Genomic DNA, 19,374 nt, shown 5'->3' on the forward strand with positions numbered 1-19,374 from the left:
TTGGAAGGAAATGTGTATCATAAGAAGGCAAAAAATACCAGGAGCTTTGCAAATTGTATTAATATACTCCTTTTCTATTGCTCTTGTATGAAGCCATTGTCAGCTGGAATGGTTTGCATCCCCGTGGTACACTGAGGAAGAAAAAACAATTGTGGTTGTGCCTGTAATCCCAGCACTTTGGGACGCTGAAGTGGGAAAACTGGTTGAGCCCAGGAGTTCAAGACCAGCCTGGCCAACATGATGAAATCCCATCTCTACAAAAAATACAAAAATTTGCCAGGTGTGATGGTGCACGCCTGTAGTCCCAGCTACTCAGGAGGCTGAGGTGTGAGGATCACTTAAGCCTGGGAGGTGAAGGTTGCAGTGAGCCAAGATCATGCCACTACACTCCAGCCTGGATAACAGAGGGAGACCTTGTACCCCCTAAAAATAAAATAATAATTGTGAGCCACTGGTTTAGGGTTATGTGGTTCTATTTTGCACCCTGTTTTTATACATTTATACTATCCTTGAATACACGCTTGCATACTCTTTGCCCATTGTTATGTGGCAAGCTAATAACTAGCCATTGTAGAAGGTGGCTTTAACTCACATCAACTCTAGTGAAAACTGCTGAATGGAAGTCTGTCATCTACATAGCAAATAGTATTAAACACTTTTATATGTGTTATGTAAAACATGCCATCCCTTGTAATCCATGTAAACACACATGAAATATGCATTGCTACCTCTTTTTTCTCAGAGAAGGAAATTGAGGCATAGTGAGGGTAAGTAACGTTATCCTCAAGACCACAAAGCAAGTGAAGAAACAGCTGGTATTTAAACCCAGTCCTTTCTGGCTCCAGTACACATGTTCTCCCTCGTACATTGCTGCTTGTAAGTGAGAGATCAACACTGCAGAGGAAACAATTTCCTTTTCTGCCCCTCTGGTAAGGGCAGAGGCAGACTGACCATGAAGCTAATGAAGCTTCAGCCTCAGGGCTCCTCACTTGCATGGGCCCCTCCATAGCCCTGTGCCTAATTTTTTAAAATGTATTTTTTATTTCAATGACTTTTGGAGTAGAAGGGGTTTTTGGTTACATGAATGAGTTATGTAGTGGTGAATTATAAGACTTTAATGGATCCATCACCTGAGTAGTGTATGTTACACTCAATGTGTAGTTTTTCATCCCACACACCTCCCCCCTTTTATTTTATTTTTTTTGAGAAGGAGTCTCACTCTGTCACCCAGGCTAGAGTGCGGTGGCATGATCTTGGCTCACTGCAACCTCCGTCTCCCAGGTTCAAGCAATTATCATGCCTCAGCCTCGATAATCCCAGTAGCTGGGATTACAGGCATGCACCACCATGCCCAGCTAATTTTTGTACTTTTAGTAGAGACGGGGTTTCGCCATGTTGGCCAGGCTGGTCTGGAACTCCTGACCTCAAATGATCTGCCCACCTTGGCCTCCCAAAGTGCTGGGATTACAGGTGTGAGCCACTGTGCTCAGCCCCACCCTCCCCCATTATTTCACTCTGTATGCCTTTGCATATTCATAGCTTAGCTGCCTGTGCCTAATTTCATATCACCCTAGATCAGGCCCAGCAAAACTTGGACCTGCTCTTGGTTAGAGGTATACAGCTTTTGATAATTTTCATGAGATACTCACATAGTCAATATGAATTGAGTTCTAGTTAACAAATTCCATTTGGAGAAAACCATTCTCTCTTTTTTCTTTCTTTCTTTCTTTTTTTTTTTTTTTAAGATAGAGCCTCACTCTGTCGCCCAGGCTGAAGTGCAGTGGTGCCATCTCGGCTCACTGCAACTTCCGCCTCTGGAGTTCAAGCGATTCTCCTGCCTCAGCCTCCCAAGTAGCTGGGACTACAGGCATCCGCCACCATGCCTGGCTAATTTTTGTATTTTTAGTAGAGATGGGGTTTCACCATATTGGCCAGGCTGGGAAAACCATTCTTTTGAAATAAATTGGAACTCTAATGGAGAGAAATGGGGATGATTGCTAAGAGCTGATCAATAGTGTTGGTGGCTGAGGAAGCGGTCGTGAGAGAGAACTATGAGGGGAAGTTCGGGGCTGAGAGCTCTGTGTGCACTGAGGACTTGCAGAACTGTTCACCTGGGAGGCCAAAATTTGCAGCCTAGGATGAGTCAGCAGAGAATCAGCTCAAGAGGAGCAAGGAAGCCCCAAGTGAATTCCAAAGGAATGCACTACTCACCCCCTTATGAGAAGATGAGCAGTGGGGCTGTCAGGCTTGAGTATAGTTAGAATAGAATAATCATGTCCTGAAAGCTCAGCCTGGGCAACATTGCAAGACCTCATCTCTAAAAACAAAAATTAGCTGGGTGTGATGACTCATGCCCGCAGTCCCAGCTACTTGAAAGACTGAGGCAGGTGGATTGCTTGAGCCCAGGATTGCAAGTCGGCAATGAGCTATGATCATGTCATTGCACTCCAGCCTGGGCAACAGAGTGAGACCCTGTCTCTAAAACAAACAAACAAAAACAAAGAAAGCAACTTCCAGCCACTTTGATAATTCCTGCTTCGGGAATTGGATGGAAGCACTGGAATGCACTGCAGAAGGTATACAGAGCTTTTCCAGCTCAAGCCTTAGAGATGATCTTATTTAAGCACCTGGCAAGTTAGATGGGTAGATGAACGTGCTTGCTGGAGGTCCCACAACCAATGCTAGTGCCTCATCTTCTGATTGTCACCACCTCCTTTGTGTTTTCCTTGAGGTCTGTGAAATATTCAAAAGCAGATGATGGAGATCGTACCAGGAATTTACTGGACCGGATGGGAATTTGCCTAGCCTTGGAGAGATGCTTCTCATCTGGGGATCAGCCAGTGCCCCTTGAGCTAAGTTTCTACTGATGACTGCCATGTCACCGAGCACCACAGTGGGACCTGGAAGGGATTCTGTCAGTCCCCTGGGTTCCTTGCTGATGCATGCTCACTGTCTGGCAGACACAAGGAATTTGGTCTTTTATTGACAGCAAGTTTCTGTGGTGTAACTCAATATGAAAGCCAGTGTTTTCTGGCGGGCCTGGGGGATATTTTTCATAGGTCTGCAATGTGACTAGCAGTAAAGATTGCTTGATGGCCTGCCCCATGGGCACCCAGGAGGGAATGTGCCCAGCAGGAGAGCGGGCCTATTAATGGAGAGTTGAAGTTTTATGAGGACCAACTCTGGGCAAGCAACTGTGCTGGGCCCTGAAGGAGACATAAGTGAGAGAAGATTCTAGTCTCTCTTACTTATCCACTCTCTGCTGAAAGGAAGCACGTTCCATTTTGGAATTGTTAGAAGGTTCTTTGATTTAATGCATATTCCCATCTGCCTCCAAAACGGCTTTTTTCATCAAGTATTTACTTGCAATTTTACCTTTTGCCTGTGAGCTGGCTTTCTAAATGTCCATTGAATCGCCAGTGCATAAGAAGATGATGACTAAAAGAACATGGTTTAGGCATCAGCACCAGGTTTCAAAAGCTTGCTTTGTGCCGGGCACAGTGGCTCACACCTGTAATCCCAGCACTTTGGGAGGCCAAGGCAGGTGAATCACCTGAGATCAGGGGTTCGAGACCAGCCTGGACAACATTGTGAAACCCCGTCTCTACTAAAAGTACAAAAAACTAGCCAGGCATGGTGGTGCACGCTTGTAATCCCAGCTACTTGGGAGGCTGAGGCATGAGAATCGCGTCAACCCGGGAGGTGGAGGTTGCAGTGAGCCGAGATGGCGCCACTGCAGTCACTGAAGCCTGGGCAACAAGAGCAAAACTCCATCTCAAGAAAAAAAAAAAGGTTTGCTTTGGGCCAGAGAGAGGAGAAATGCAAAGCAGTCATTTACCAAACATTTTTTTTAATGTTTTTGTTATATGTTATATGTTTTTGTTTTTTTCTGCTTTTGTCAATTTTGTCTAAGATCAGTTGGCTATAGATGTATAGCTTTATTTCTGGGTTCTCTTTTCTGTGTTCCATTAATCTATGCAATTGTTTTTATACCAGTACCATGCTGTTTTGGTTACTACAGCCTTGTAATATTATTTGAGGTCAGGTAATATGATGCCTTCAGCTTTGTTCTTTTTCCTTAGGATTGTTTTGGCTACTTGGTGGTTTCATATGAATATTAGGGTTTTTTTTTAATTCTGTGAAAAATGACATTGGCATTTTGAATTGCACTGAATCTGTAGATTGTAGATTGCAGATTGTTTTGGGCAGTATGGTCATTTTAACAATATTAATTCTTCCAATCCATTAGCATGGGATATTTTTTCATTTGTTTGGGTCATCTCTGATTTCTTTCAGGAGTGTTTTGTAGTTTTCCTTACAGAGATCTTTCACCTCTTTGGTTAAATATATGCATAGGTATTTTTTTTTTGGTAGCTATTGTAAATGAGATTGTTTTCTTAATTTGGTTCTCAGCTTGATTGTTACTGATATGAATAAATGGTACTGATTTTTGTATGTTTATTTTGTATCCTGAAACTTTCCTGAATTCATTTATCAAATGTAGGAATTTTTTTGGTGGAGTCTTCAGGGTTTTCTAGGTATAAGACCTTATCATCAAGCATTTTTGTACTCATCTGTGAAACACCCTCATCCGGATTTGTGCTCAGCTCTCTCTAGGCAGGGTGTGCAGATACAAGCGTGGACAGGAGAGAGAATCACGTTCCTGTTCTGTTGGACAATGGTCCTCAGCCCCGGGAGCAACAGCTGCATTTTCAACAACTGGAACTTGGAGTATAGATTCCTTCCCACATTGCCTATGTTTAACCCCTTTGTGGGAAATCTGTTTTGTCACACTTCAAAATCACAGTGAGAGATGACCAGTCATAGCCAGCACACATAAGAACACAGCATGCGCTGCGTTTATTTTCAAGGCTGGGATAAATTCTGAGTACTTAACCAATTTCGAGACATCTGCTTCACCACCTATTACAGAACCAAAGGTGATAATAACTGGCTATCTGGCTGCCTGGAGCATAATCGCTGAGTGAATGACATCTTGTTCATCCTGGTGACTGTACAAGGAGGTCAACTGGAAATACAAATCAATGCATAATCAGCTAAGAGCATAGCGGTCTCTCATTATGGCTCTACACCAAGGTACCCTGAGTTGGCCTAGCAATTGTATCATTATACAAATAACATTAAAGATTAGAGGAGATATGGAATTTCCCTACAAATGTTGGCTATTATTATTGTTTTAATTCATTAATGCTAAATGTTCTTTCTATGAAGCTTAATGAAATTCCGCTTTATCTTTCCCATATGTATGTAGAATTTCAGGCAGCATTTCATTGGAGCATATCTTCATACTGGTCCATTTATAAATTTGAATAGGCTTGACTCTTTTCAGCCTAATTAACATTCTTCCAAGGCATCAAGGGAGATGAGAAGGAAGAAGAATATTTTCAGCAAAAAGAGGGGTAATAGGCACTACTGAAAGAAGGCTTGGAGCTTGCAGTGGAGTTAACTTTTGGTTCATTCTTGCTTTTTGCAAACGCACCAGTGACGGTGAGCCCATGGGACTGATGCTAATGGAAAGAGGGCTGAGAATGGTGGCTCTTGCCTATAACCCCAGCACTTTGGTAGGCTCAGGCAGGAGGATCGCTTGAGGCCAGGAGTTCAAGACCAGCCTGGGCAGCAGAAAGAGACCCTGTCTCTACAGAAAATAAAATAAAAAATTAGCCAGGCATGGTGGCATGTGCCTGTAGTCCAAGCTACTTGGGAGGCTGAGGCAGAAGCTTTTAGCACAGAAGTTCAAGGGTGCAGTGAGACATACTCATGCCACTGCACTCCAGCCCGGGCAACACAGCAAGATCCTGTCTCAAAAAAAAAAAAAAAGATAATGGAGAGAGGCTACAGGATGGCAACAGCTGGCACTAGGACAGTCTTCTGTCAATGGGCTTGTGGGAGAAGGAAATGGTGTCAACCTCACATACACACACAACTCACCTCTTGCTGCCTAGGTCTTTCTTCTAATTGGAAATCTGCATCTTGCTCAAGTTTTGCTCCCAATAGGACAGAGGGCTGGGAGCTGATTCCAAGCCTAGGAGGCTCCCAGAATCTCTCACAACTTCCCTATGTGGACTAATTTGTGATCCCTTGCCAGGGCCAGCGAGCAATAAGGCACCAATTGTTTCTATCTTAATTAAGTTACTTAGGGAAGAAAGAGAAAGAACAAAGGAATTAATTCAGATTTTCTCACTGAAACTGAAAGTTCTTTTTTTTTGGTCTGGCCAGTAAGCAAGAGGGAACAGAAAGATTTGGCTCGTGCCTTCCTCATTCGCCTCTTCAGCTTGTCCCTCTTCCTCTATACACTCCCCCACATTCTATATGCCCCAGTTCTGTTCTCCAGAAGCAATTGCTGCTAGCAAAGATAGTCTATGCATAACAAACATATGTGATGATATAATGATTATATAACACTCTTCTTTATAAGCAACAACAAATATGCACATGGTAGCATACTTTATACATAGCTCTCTATATTTTTGTTTGTTTTGTTTTGTTTTTTGAGATGAAGTTTTGCTCTTTTTGCCCAGGCTGGAGTGCAACCTCCGCCCCCCAGGTTAAGTGATTCTCCTGCCTCAGCCTCCCAAGTAGCTGGGATTACAGGTGCATGCCACCATGCCCAGTTAATTTTGTATTTTTCAGTAGAGACAAGGTTTCACAGTATTGGCCAGGCTGGTCTTGAACTCCTGACTTTGTGATCTGCCTGCCTGGGCCTCTCAAAGTGATGGGATTACAGGCGTGAGCCAGCGTGCCCAGCCCATCTTGTTTTTTTGGCAGACTATTTCCCAAAAATTATGAGGAAGTATGTAATTTAATTAGATGAATTCATTCATTATTATTTTTTTCTTTTTTTCTTTGAGACAGAGTCCTGCTCTGTCGCCCAAGCTGGAGTGCAATGGCACGATCTCGGCTCACTGCAACCTCCACCTCCTGGATTCAAGCAATTCTCCTGCCTCACCCTCCCAAGTAGCTGGGATTACAGGCGTGCACCACCATGCCCAGCTAATTTTTGTAATTTTGTTAGAGACGGGGTTTCACGGTGTTGGCCAGGCTGGTCTTGAACTCCTGACCTCAAGTAATCCGCCCGCCTTGGCCTCCCAAAGTGCTGTAATTACAGGCTTGAGCCACCACGCCTGGCCCAGTTTATTGTTTGAGATAGGGTCTCACTCTGTTGCGCAGGTTGGCGTGCAGTGTTGCAATCACAGCTCACTGCAGCCTCAAACTCCTGGGCTCAAGTGATCCTCCTGCCTCAGCTTCCTGAGTAGCTGGGACTACAGGCATGCACAACCATATTCAGCTAACTGTTAATTTTTTTGTAAAGACAGGGTCAGCAGGGTATGGTGGCTCACGCTTGTAATCCCAGCACTTTGGGAGGCCGAGGCAGGCTAATCATGAGGCCAGGAGTTTGAGACCAGCCTAGCCAATATGGTGAAGCCTCGTCTCTACTAAAAATACAAAAATTAGCCTGGCATGGTGGCATGTACCTGTAGTCCCAGTTACCCAGGAGGCTGAGGCAGAAGAATCGCTTGAACCTGGGAGGTGGAGGTTGCAGTGAGCCGAGATTGCACCACTGAACTCTAGCCTAGGCGACAAAATGAGACTCTGTCTCAAAAAAAAAAAGAGCCTCGCTATGTGGCCCAAGGTGGTCTGGTGTCAAACTCCTGGCCTCAAGTGATCCTCCTGCCTCGGCCTCCCAAAGCGTTATAAACATGAGCCACTATGACTGGCCTGGAACTATTTTAATAAGAGCAATCCCCTGACACAAGTCTTACTTTGTAGACAAAGCCTTTTCCCAATCATTTCTGCCATGAGGTTGGAAGTTTTCGTTAGGCTTCCCTCGTGCTTCTTCTCTTCCCTTTTCTGGAAAATGAGACGTAGAACAAGATGACTTTTCAAGTTGCTTCCAATCATTGATTCATCTTATAGGACAGGAAATTGGATGGCAACAAACTTGTTGATTTCCTGAAAGTCCAAATGTAATTGTCTGCAGAGCAAGGGTGGGAACCAAAGTCCTTGACTTCTAACCTCGGGGTTTTGCCACCAGACCATACTGCCATTGCTGCTTACCATTCCTCTTCTGATGCCTACAGCCTGGGAAGTCCCAAAGCAAAAGTTTATACTTAGGCTAGCTTTTGAGTGTGGGGAAGTGGTAGGAATTATTGGGCTGGATGGATCAAATTTCCTTTCTATTGTTAAGAAGAGGCTGGATCCTGTCTTAAGTCAATGTCATGAGATCTGATATGGGTGGATGAGAATAGGCTCTGGGGTCAAGGATGGAGGGAAGAAGAGACTCTAGGCCAGATGCAGTGGCTCACGCCTGTAATCCCAGCATTTTGGGAGGCCGAGGCGGGCAGATCACGAGGTCAGCAGTTCGAGACCAGCCTGGCCAACATGGTGAAACCCTGTCTGTACTAAAAGTACAAAAATTAGACAGGCGTGGTGGCAGGTGCCTGTAATCCCAGCTACTCGGGAAGCTGAGCCAGGAGAATCGCTTGAACCCAGAAGGCAGAGGTTGCAGTGAGCCGAGACCATGCCATTGCACTCCAGCCTGGGCAACAGAGCGAGACATCGTCTCAAAAAAAAAAAAAGAAGAAGAAACTGTATGCATGAATGCAAAATCAAGGTGATACTAAAGGAGAGGAATCAATGAGGTTTGGCGCAAGAAAATAAAGTCACAAGCTGCTCATTAAGGTGAACAATGACATAGAATGTTGCCATACCTGTAATGGGCTCAAGAATTGTGGGATGCAGCCGGACGTGGTGGCTCACTCCTGTAATCCCAGCACTTTGGGAGGCCATGGTGGGTGGATCACTTGAGGTCAGGAGTTCGAGACCAGCCTGACCAACATGGTGAAACCCCATTTCTACTAAAAATACAATACTTAGCTGGGCATGGTGACACATGCCTGTAATTCCAGCTACTCAGGAGGCTGAGGCAGGAGAATCACTTGAACCTGGGAGGCAGAGGCTTCAGTGAGCTGAGATCGTGCCATTGCACTCCAGCCTGGGCGACAGAGTGAGACTTTGTCTCAAAAAAAAAAAAAAAAAAAAAAGAGAATTGTGGGATGCGGTTATGGGTAGATACAGTGAACTAACTCTATGGCCCTCAAATTCCTTTTTTTTTTTTTTTTTTTTTGTCAGAGTCTTGCTCTGTTGCCCAGGCTGGAGTGCAGTGGTGTGATCTCGGCTCACTGCAAGCTCCGCCTCCCGGTTTCATGCCATTCTCCTGCCTCAGCCTCCCGAATAGCTGGGACTACAGGCGCCCACCACCATGCCCGGCTAATTTTTTGTATTTTTAGTAAAGACGGGGTTTCACCGTGTTAGCCAGGATGGTCTCAATCTCCTGACCTCGTGATCTGCCCGCCTCGGCCTCCCAAAGTGCTGGGATTACAGGCGTGAGCCACCGCGCCCGGCCCAAACTCCTTTTTTTTTTTGAGACGAAGTCTCACTCTGTCGCCCAGCCTGGAGTGCAATGGCACAATCTTGGCTTACTGCAACCTCTGCTTCCCAGGTTCAAGCGATTCTCCTCCTCAACCTACTGAGTAGCTAGGACTACAGGCGCGGGCCACTACGCGCAGCTAATTTTTGTATTTTTAGTGGAAATGGGGTTTCACCTTGTTGGTCAGACTGGTCTCGAACTCCTGACCTCGTGATCCGCCCACCTCAGCCTTTCAAAGTGCTGGGATTACAGGCGTGAGCCACCATGCCCAGCCTCAAACTCCTTTTTTTTTTTTTTTTTTTGAGACGGAGTTTCACTATTTTTGTCTAGGCTGGAGTGCAATGGCGTGATCTTGGCTCACTGCAACCTCCACCTCCTGGGTTCAAGCAATTCTCCTGCCTCAGCCTATCAAGTAGCTGGGATTACAGGCATGTGCCACCATGCCTGGCTAATTTTTGTATTTTTAGTAGAGACGGGGTTTCACCATGTTGGCCAGGCTGGTCTCGAACTCCCAACCTCAGGTGATCCACCCACAGCCTCCCAAAATGCTGGAATTACAGGTGTGTGCCACCGTGCCAAGCTCAAACTCCTTTTTAAAAAATTATTTATTTATTTTTCTGAGACAAGGTCTCTCTCTGTTGTCCAGGCTGGAGTGGAGCAGCATAATAATAACTCACTGCTGCCTCGATCTCCTGTAATCAAGGGATCCTCCCACCTCAGTCTCTCAAGTAGCTAGGACTACAGATGCGCACCACCACAACTTGCTAATTAAAAAAAAAATTGGTAAAGATGGGGTCTTGCAATGTTGCCCAGGCTGGTCTTAAACTCCTGGGCCCAAGTTATTCTCCTGCCTCAGCCTCCCAAAGTGTTGGGATTACAGGTGTGAGCCACTATGGCTGGCATCAAAATTCTTTAATTAAATTAAATTAAATTAATTAGTTAACTTATTCATTTATTTATTTTTTGCTAGTTAGAGTCTTTCTTGGACCAGGCTTCCTAGAAAACTGAGCATCAGGCAAAGCTTAAGTGCTAACATTTCATGAGAGGCCCAATTCCAGGTCAGTGAGAGTAAGGAAAGAGGGAAGTGGGAAGTGGGAAAAGGGAATCGCCTCAGGAGACGAGGGGAAGCAAATAAAAGAAGACATGTTCCAGAACTGGCCATGGCTTCAGGAAAACACACAGCTAGTTGCTTAGTCACATGGGTTGTCTTCAGAGGAGCCATAGAGAACACAGGATCCCAGTAGAGCCCATTGAAGGGGAAAAGGGAGAGGAATCTATTTTCTCTCTCTCTCCTCTCTCCTGTCTCCCACTGATCAGGGTTCTCCCATGAGTATTCACTATCCTGCCTTTCTGGATTGTGTCTCCAGACACTTTTGTGCAGCTGCTGGGGAAGCCAGTTTCCACATGCTACAGTTCAGCACTTCCTCCAAATCCATCAGTGAAAGGAAAGACCAGAGCCTTCCAGTTCTGATCATGCCTGGGCATCAGAGCTGCTGCAACTCCCATTGGAGTGGGAGCAATGGGGTCTGTGTTGGAGCTTGGCATCCCCCTGGGTGAAGGCCTGGGGGCTGTCAGTCCAGCTGATGATGTGGCACTGACAGTAGTGATGGCCGGTGGTGGGGGTCTCCATGAGTGAGCAACCAAGGGCATGGGAGACAGCTGGGGCCAGGGGAACCTGAGGAGGTGTATAAACTGTGTCTGATACAGCGTTCCAAAAGAAAAGTGATAAGACATTAAAATTAAGGTAATGTTAGAAAAATCTATTCATAAAGGCACTCTTTCTAGAGATAGCAGTGTAAGGGAAGCATGAGGGATTATTTGATAGCTCTGGGCTGGTAGTAGCAGAGCTGTTACCAAGTCCAGGCTGGAGGGATTTAGGGAAGAGCATAATTACTGGAATCAGAAGGACATTCATGTAGAAGAGGTCACCTTAAAGGGAACAACGACCTTTGGTCAAGGGACACCACCAATCCCAGGGCAATCTCACAAAGTAGGAGTTAGGGCTGGTACAGTGGCTCACACTTGATATCCCCGCACTTTGGGAGACTAAAATGGGAGGATCGCTTGAGCCCAGGAGTTCAAGACCAGCCTGGGCAATAGAGTGAGACCCCATCTCTAAAAAAAAAATTAAAAATTAGCCGGGCACGGTGGCTTGTGCCTGTGGTCCCAGCTACTCAGGAGGCTGAGGCAGGAGGATCTCTTGAGCCTGAGAGGTAGAGGCTGCAGTGAGCCATGATCACACCACTGTACTCCAGCCTGGACGACAGAGAGCCCTTGTCTCAAAAAAAAAAAATAGAAAATTTAAAAAAACAACAAAAACCCCACAAAGTTTGAGGGTGAGAATTCCAACTGGAAGCCAGAGAGTAAGAGACTACTGGGGTAGTTTCTACAGGTCAGTCTCCTAGGGCTCAGAGCTGGGTGGGGAGGTGAGGAGAGTGGACCTAGGGGGCGTATGGAGCATCTAGTCTAGGTCTTTCTCACTCCCGCCACTTTTTTTTTTTTAATTAAATGAGAGTTGACATAGCTGTTTGCAGGGTGAGTAGGATGAGTAGGGTGGCTGGGCAAGGGAAGAGTGTCCCAGGCAAGAGAAGAAAGGTGAGCAAACACCCAGGGGCAGGACCAAGCAAGGCAAGTTCAGGGAACATTGTCAGGGGTTTGGGAGTTGTCCTATCCACTGGAAGTTGAAGAATTAGAAGAATTACTGGTAAGTGGGTGGGGTTGTACTTTGAAGAGCCTGGAAATAAAGCAGGTCAATTTCCCTTTGGTGTGGCAGGAAAAAGGTTGCTATTAAGGTTTTGAGATGAAAGCAGAATTAAATTATATCAGCATAGGCAAAATAATTAACTTTATTTTATTTTATTTTATTTTATTTATTTATTTTTTGAGATAGAGTCTTGCTCTGTCGCCCAGGCTGGAGTGCAGTGGCACCATCTCGGCTCACTGCAACCTCTGCCTCCTGGGTTCAAGTGATTCTCCTGCCTCAGCCTCCCGAGTAGCTGGGATTACAGGCGCTCACAACCACGTCCAGCTGATGTTTGTATTTTTAGTAGAGATGGGGTTTCACTATGTTGGCCAGGCTGGTCTTGAACTCCTGACCTCAAGTGATCCGCCCACCTCAGCCTCCCAAAGTGCTGGGATTACAGGCGTGAGGTTCCCCGCCCGGCCACTGTTGGCTTTTAATAATGTATTTAGGGTTCAAGTTAGTACATTTCAGTTACTTATCCTTAATTAATTAATTTATTTATTAGAGACAGGGTCTTGCTCTGTCACCTAGGCTAGAGTTTAGTGATGCAATCATAGCTCACTGTAGCCTTGAACCAGGCTCAAGGGATCCTCCTGCCTCAGCCTCTCAAAGCACTGGGTTTCAGGCATGAGCCACTGCACCTGGTCACTTACCCATTAATAAACATTGTATGGTAACAGTAACTAATTTGGGAAGCTAGTTATAAAGTTATCCCAACTCAGCCACATGTGTTTGTTTCAAGAGTGAGTTCTGGATGTCAGGTAACTGTTGAAGTTTACTCAGGGATGTAGGTATCTGTACTCCTCTGTGGGCTTATACATCCCTATGTTTGAAACAGATTAGCCCAGTAGTTTTAAAGATGATACAGAACTTGCATCACTTCAATTCTGTCATTCAATGTGGAATTTTTGTGTTTAAAATTTAAAACTGTGAAACAAAGAACAAACTGTGAGGTGATTTTTTTTTTTTTTTTTTTTTGGTCTGGTAAGTACAAACTTTCATACATGAAGTATTTTAAATCTGACTTAACATCTTTAAAATTAAGATTTATTTTTCTAATTTTAATCAATTGTTGGTTTAAAACTGATAAATTAGTCAAGAAAATAACTGGTTTTCTTTGTGTGTGTGTGTGTGTGTGCACCAATATTAATAGTGTATGACATGAGCAACAACCTGGTGAAGAGGGAAAATGAGTCTCTCACAATAAAGAAAGCTTTTTCAGCCAGCACAGTGGCTCATGCCTATCCCAGCACTTTGAGGGGACAAGGCAGGCAGATCACATGAGGTCAGGAGTTCAAGACCAGCCTGGCCAACATGGTAAAACCCTGTCTTTACTAAAAATACAGAAATTAGCTGGGTGTGGTGGCACGTGCCTGTAATCCCAGCTACTTGGGAGGCTGAGGCAGGAGAATTGCTTGAACCCAGCAGGTGGAGGTTGTAGTGAGCCGAGATGGGGCCACTGCACTTCAGCCTGGGCAAAAGAGCAAGACTCTGTCTCAGAAGGAAAGAGAGAAAGAGACAAAGAGGGAGAGAGAGAAAGAGAGAGAGAGAGAATGAAAGAAAGGAAGGAAGGAAGGAAGGAAAAGAAAGAGAGAGAGAAAGAAAGGAGGGAAGGAGGGAGGGAGGAAGGAAGGAAGGAAGGAAGAGCTTTCTCTACCGTTCAAAATAAAAGAGAAAAGAACACAATAGGCTGGGCACCATGGCTCACGCCTGTAATCCTAGCACTTTGGGAGGCCTAGGCGGGTGGATCACTTGAGGTTAGAAGTTCAAGAACAGCCTGGCCAATATGGTGAAACCCCATCTCTACTAAAACGCAGAAATTAGCTGGGCGTGGTGGTGCATGCCTGTAATCCCAGCTACTTGGGAGGCTGAGGCAGGTGAATCGTTGAACCCAGCAGGTGGAGGTTGCAGTGAGCCGAGATCTTGCTATTGTATTCCGGCCTGGGCAACAGAGTGAGATTCTGTTAAGGGAGGAGACCACCCCTCATATTGTCTTATGCCCAATTTCTGCCTCCAAAGAAAGAAGAAGTAAAAACTAAAAGGCAGAAATGAAATCCACAGGCAAACAGCCTGCTGCCGCGCCCTGGGCCTGGTAGTTACAACCTAACCAGTTATGTTATCTATAGATTCCAGATATTGTATTGAAAAGCATTGTAAAAATCCCTGTACTGTTCTGTTCCGATCTGATTACCGGTGCATGCAGCCCCCAGTCACGTACCCCCTACTTGCTCAATCAATCATGACCCTCTCACGCAGACCCCCCCTTAGAGTTATGAGCCCTTAAAAGGGACAGGAATTGCTCACTCGAGGAGCTCGGCTCTTGAGACAGGAGTCTTGCTGATGCTCCCAGACAAATAAACCACTTCCTTCTTTAACTCTGTGTCTGAGGAGTTTGTTCTGCAGCTTGTCCTGCTACATTTCTTGGTTCCCTGACTGGGAAGTGAGGTGATTGGCAGATGGTTGAGGCAGCTCCTTAGGCGGCTTAAGCCTGCCCTGTGGAACATCCCTGCGGGAGACTCCGACACGAGCGACGCAGATCCTGAGAGCGCTCCCGGGTAGGCATTTGCCTGGTGGGACGCCTCGCCAGAGCAGTGTGTGGCAGGACCCCGTGGAGGATCAACTCAATGGCTGAACACCGGGAAGGAACTGGTACTTGGAGTCCGGACATCTGAAACTTGGTAAGACTAGTCTTTGGAACTTGCCTACTCCGTTTGAGTGGAAGCGTGGCCTGATCACACACCTTTATTGGCACTTTCGTCTGGTTTTGGTTTTGGTTTTGACTTGGTTTGAATTGCTTGACAGGCCCGGTCTTGGGAACTTGTCCACTCCATTTGAGTGGAAGTGTGGCCTGATCACCCACGGCGTGCCTGTACCGGAACTTTGGTTTTTGTTTTTGACTTGACTTGGATTGCTTGATACTTTGGTTTTGGTTTTGAACTGGCTTGGATTTCTGGATACTCTGATTTTTTTAATTTTGGTTTGGTGTAAACTGCAAAAGAGTGTGTGTGCCCTTTTCACCTGTTCTTTGTTTTGTGGTGTGCGTGTGGTGTGAGTGTGGTGTTTTGTCTCGAAGAAGCATGGGTCAGGCACAAATAAGCCCACCCTCCTAGGAATTATGTTGAAAAATTTCAAAAAAGGATGATTTAACATTAACCACTGAAAATTCCCTTAACCCAGCAGGTTTCCTAACAGGGGATCTAAATCTTAATTACCATACAAAGGTCCAACCAAACCTAGGAGGAACTCCCTTCAGGGCAGGACGATGGATAGTTCCTCCTGGGTAACTGAAGGGGAAAAAAAGCCATCTATACCAATTCTAAGTTAATTTGGACAAAACAAGGTCTTATTAATAGCAAAGGATAATTAAAATCCCAAACTTAAAAGGTTTTCAACAAAAGTAAAGTTTGCTAAAAGTTAACAGTGTAACATGTATTATGCTAACTTCTATTCTTGTGGCCTTGGAGTCTAGTGCACAGACATAAAAGAAGTTTGCTTTGGAAAAGAATGGTTATCATCTTCAAAAAAAAAAAAAAAGGAAAAATAGGGGGGTGGAATTTATGTAAAAATAGTACTATATGGTACATTCTTGTCCTGAAATAAATTAACTGGTTGTTTAAAGAAAGAAGTATTTGTAGTAAGTCAGAAAGTTGAGGCATGTCGAAGAATTGTCTGCGAAAGTCGTGAGAGAGAAAAATGTTATAAAAATAAAAAAGAATTTATGCAAGAAGTGTTGTATAATTTAAAAGTAACTATGCCCCCTGAATGTAAAACTATTAAGAAAACCAGTTTATGTGGAAGGTGTGTAAGGAAAGTAAAATATACCTTTAGTAGAAGTATTATAAGAAGGCATAAGAATATAAATTTTTACCTACATTAAAAGGTTAAAAATATGTATATTTTATTTTAAAGGTTTAATCAAGTTTTAAAATGTTAATTGGAAAGAAAATTCTGTGTGTAAACATTGGCTAAAGTTAACAAGGTATCATCCAGTTTTTCTGTAAACTGGACATTAAAATAAAAGCATAGCAAGTTATTCTTAAAGCACCAACCTGCTCTTCAGCAAAAGTTATAAAAGGTTAAACAGAGTATATAAAATCTTACCTTATGGTCAAACATTAAAAATTGGATAAATATGTCTACAAGGTTTTATTAAAATTAGGTTTAACATTAATAACACACTAATATAAAGGTAAAATTTAGCTTATCTGGTATAAAAATCATACAAAAAGCATTGCTAAATGTAAAATGGTATTTGGCTTTCTTTGGTTTAAAAACTAATAAAAATAGGTGCTAAAGGAAATTTCTCAGTAAAAAGGCACTAAAGACTATAAAGTCCACTGCCAAGGTCCCCACATTTAAAACAAAAGATCAATTTCTTAAAAATTATATACTTGGTTTATCTTCCACTTTCCTTTCCCTCAAAAACTAAAAGTATTTTAGTACATGTACCACCCCTAGAATTTCCGGTAAACCAGCACCAGCCTGAAGATCACGTTCTCATCAAAGGGTGGAAAGAAGAAAAACTCGAGCCAGCCTGGGAAGGACCCTACCTTGTGCTGCTAACCACCAAGACTGCTGTTCACACAGCAAAAAAGGATGGACTCATCACACCCGAGTCAAGAAAGCACCACCCCCTCCAGAGTCGTGGGCCATAGTCCCATGTGAAAACCCTACCAAACTAAAGCTAAGAAAAATTTAACTTTTTTCATCTATTCTATTACTCTTTCTTCTTTCCTTGTTCTATTGCTGACCATCTAGTTATTAACATAACCAAGTCAATTTTGCCTCAAACTATTGCATTTAATGCTTGCCTTGTTATACCCTGTGGAGACTTGCCAAGTCAAAGACAGCTTTCTACCTCAGAAAAGTACTTCTGTCCCTCCTGACTCTCCTCACACTGGGCATTAGTAAACTAGGACCATTTAATCCGGGGAGATTTCGATAAAGATCCCAGTGCCAACCAGGAGTCTTGCCCCCATTGTAGAGCTTTTATGCCGTAGTTGGTCCAACATTCTGTGGACCACTAAAGAGCAAGGATGGACTGCCCCAACCGGTTTCTGTAATTTCCTAAAATCATACATTCATTTTACTAGAGGATCATAGAAGTTAAAGACGTAAAACAAACTTTAGCAATCAAGACAGGATACCAAGATGCAAACGCCTGGTTAAAATGGATCAAATATTCCACCTGCACGTTAAACAAAAGCAATTGTTATGCTTGTGCATATGGCAGGCCAGAGGCCCTTATTGTCCCCCTTCCACTAAGGTGGTCCTCCAGTCCACCAGGCGTAGGCTGCATGGTAGCTCTTTTCCAGGATTCTACAGCCTGGAGTAATAAGTCATGCCAAGCTCTCTCTGCTATATCCCGAAGTCTGGCACCCTGTGGGTCAGCCCCCGAGGGCCGTCCAGCTTCCGTCTCCCAACACTAAGTTCACTTCGTGTCTCTCATGAGAGGGAGGAAACTTAGCATTCCTTGGAGACCTGAAGAAATGCGATGAGCTTAAGAAATTTCAAGAGCTTATCAATCAGTCAGCTCTTGTTCATCCCCGAGTGGATGTGTGGTGGTATTGTGGTGGACCTTCACTGGGCACTCTGCCAAATAACTGGAGTGGCACTTGTGCTTTAGTCCATTTGGCTATCCCTTTCACCCTGGCATTTCATCAACCAGAGGGAGAAAAAAATAAGACACCGTAAAGCGAGAGAAGCCCCTTATGGGTCTTTCAACTCTCACATCTATTTAGATGCAATTGGAGCCCCGCAAGGAATACCAGATCAGTTTGAAGCTTAAAATCAAATAGCTACAGGATTTAAGTCAATATTTTAGTAGGTGACAGTTAATAAAAATGTAAATTAGATAAACTACATCTATTACAACCAACAGCAACAAGCTTTTCATGAGTTAAAAAAAGCCCCTGCCCTGGGGCTACCTGACCTGACAAAATCCTTTACACCCTATGTGTCAGAAACAGAAAAAATGGCAGTTGGAGTTTTAACCCAGACTGTGGGGCCCTGGCCAAGGCCAGTTGCCCATCTCTCAAAACAACTAGACGGGGTTTCCAAAGGCTGCCCCCCGCCACCCCATGTCTAAAGGCACTGGCAGCAATAGCCCTGTTAGCATAAGAAACAGATAAACTAACCCTTAGGCAAAACCTGAATGTAAAGGCCCCCCCATGCTGTGGTAACTTTAATGACTACCAAAGGACATCATTGGTTAACAAATGCTAGATTAACCAAGTACAAAAGTTTGCTATGTGAAAATCCCCGCATAACCATTGAAGTTTGCAACACCCTAAACCCCACCACCTTGCTCCTGGTATCACATTGCCCAGTTGAACATAACTGTGTAGAGGTGTTGGACTCAGTTTATTCTAGCAGGCCCAACCTCCGAGACCATCCTTGAACATCAGTAGATATGAGCTGTACGTGGACGGGAGCAGCTTTGCCAACCCCTGAAAAGTGACTCTGAAGAAGACGACAAGCCCTGCTCCAGTCACACCCGGAAGCTGACTGGTCCACTCACGGCCGAAGCATGAGGAAACTCATTGCAGGACTCATTTTCCTTAAAATTTGTACTTGTACAGTAAGGACTTCAACTGACCTTCCTCAGACTGAGGGCTGTTCCCGGTGCATACATCAAGTCACTGAGGTAGGACAAAACGTTGCTATGGTCCTGTTATTTTACGGTTATTATAAGTGTACTGGAACTCTAAAAAAAAAACTTGTTTGTATAATGTTATTATATACAAGGTATGTAGCCCAGGAAATGTGTGTGTTATGACCACACATTTGTGTGTTATGACCCTGATGTGTGTTATGACCCACCTGAGCCTCCCATGACCACAGTTTTTAAAATAAGATTAAGAACTAAAGACTGGTGGGGGCTCATAAACGATACGAGTAAAATGTTAGCCAAAACAAAACAAAACCAAAAAAAAGAGGTGTCCAAACAAGTCACCTTGAAATTTGATGCCTGTGCTGTCATTAAAAGTAATAAGTTAGAAATAGGATGTGGTTCTCTTAATTAAAAAAGAGGCTATATGGCAGAAAATAGGTACATTTATCATAAATTAGGACTGTATAAAAATAAATGTGGGGATACTGATCTTGTGTCATTTAGGCTACTTGGATAAAAAATAAAAAAATCCTGTCCACCTTCAGAAAGGGAAAAGTGGCCCTTCCTGTA

This window comes from Pan paniscus, chromosome 8, assembly GCF_029289425.2.
Source record: "Pan paniscus chromosome 8, NHGRI_mPanPan1-v2.0_pri, whole genome shotgun sequence".
In the NCBI taxonomy this organism is placed as follows: Eukaryota; Metazoa; Chordata; class Mammalia; order Primates; family Hominidae; genus Pan; species Pan paniscus.